The following is a 1,595-nucleotide window of genomic DNA, read 5'->3' as shown; positions in this document are numbered from 1 at the left end:
TCGTCAAAGTATGTCTGTGCATACGCCCTGTGGAGCCTGAACAACTGCGTCACAAGACTATTAAATGTTGCTGGTGCATTTGACAGCCTTTTGGGCATCACCAGCCACTCCCAGAGCATACCGCTCGAATTGCTTACCGCTGTCAGCGGAATGTCACTCGCTCTCATGAACAATTGGTAATATCCATCTGCCAAATCGAGTGCACTGTGCTTCGTCCACCCCACCATGTTGTTCTGAAGAACATCCTTTCTAGGATATGGCGTTTGTGCCGGAACGGTGGCAGCGTTGAGCATATTGTAAGCATGAACGATATGCCACTTGCCGTTCGGCTTCCGAGCACAAAACGTGGGTGTCCAGTAGGGAGACTTGCTCTCACGCACCATCCCTGCGTCGTGCTTCGCAGGAAAAAAGGCGTCAATGAAGTCGCACTGCTCCTTAGGCAGGGGGGCATTGGCGTGTTACGCAGTGTTTAATTCCCGTAACCAGGTCAATCTCATGACACACACCTCGGTCCGGAGATAGGACCGAAGGCGGGTCTTTGGAGATCTTGATATTCCTTTACCAAAGAATATTACGGATCCAAGGGATTCCGTAGGATCGACGATCCACTTCGTGCGTTCAGCACTCTCTTGGTGTCTTCCGGGATTGTTTCATCCGGAAGCGATGACGATTTTTCTCCTCGTCCGGTCATACAATGACCACTTCGGCCAAATCGCCTGCCTTCAAGTCACTGCCAAACTCTTCAAGGGACATCTCTTCCAGCTCAAGAAAAGCATCTACTGCAGGCATAGCCTCGAGGCGGACGTCGCCATCTTCCTCCCTCCGTCATACCGCTGACAAGTGTGTATAACTGTGTATCGCCTTCCACGGTAGACACACACTGGGTCAGGTTTGACGCCCGGCAACTCGTAGCCCGCATACGGCGTCGCCGTCGCCTCTGTACAGAGGTTCTATGTCTCGCTAAGACCAGGATAAAAGCACTCCGTGTCTGTCACCTTCACTTTCTGCTCCTTTGGAGCTCCGATGTTATCTACAACATCCGACGAAGATTTGCTAATCCCGTAGTCTTCGTCCAGTGAATACCGTGCCACTCCACGCGCATCTGAAGGGCCGTGCCCAAGATGCCTCGGGCTCTGTCCGATCACGCCATCAATGGCATGCAGCAACTGCTTCGCAACGAGAGGAGTTGTCAGCGGTTTTCGTGCCACTCCACGCGCATCACGAGAACCTCGCCCTCGATGTCTCGGCCCTTGGCCGACCATGTCACCCATGACATGCAGCGACTGCTTTGATTCTCGAGCAGCGCTCTGTGGTTTACGTGCCACTTCACGTGCATCACGATGACCTCGCTCTCGATACCTCAGCCCTCAGCCGACCATGTCACACATGATATGCAGCGACTGCGTTTAAACTTGAGCAGTGCTCAGTGGGTCACGTGCCACTTCACGATCAGCCCGCGAGCCACGTTCGGGACTCCTGTCCAATGCACCGTTGGTGTCTACCAACTCAACCATTCCAATGTCTAGCACGTTGACCGTGGACGGATGCACACGAAAGATTTCCATTCCGGCCACGCCAGTGCGGAGGCCTTCCAA

Source organism: Plasmopara halstedii (assembly GCF_900000015.1).
Source record: "Plasmopara halstedii genome assembly, contig: Scaffold_525, whole genome shotgun sequence".
In the NCBI taxonomy this organism is placed as follows: domain Eukaryota; phylum Oomycota; class Peronosporomycetes; order Peronosporales; family Peronosporaceae; genus Plasmopara; species Plasmopara halstedii.
This window is presented reverse-complemented; position numbering follows the sequence as displayed.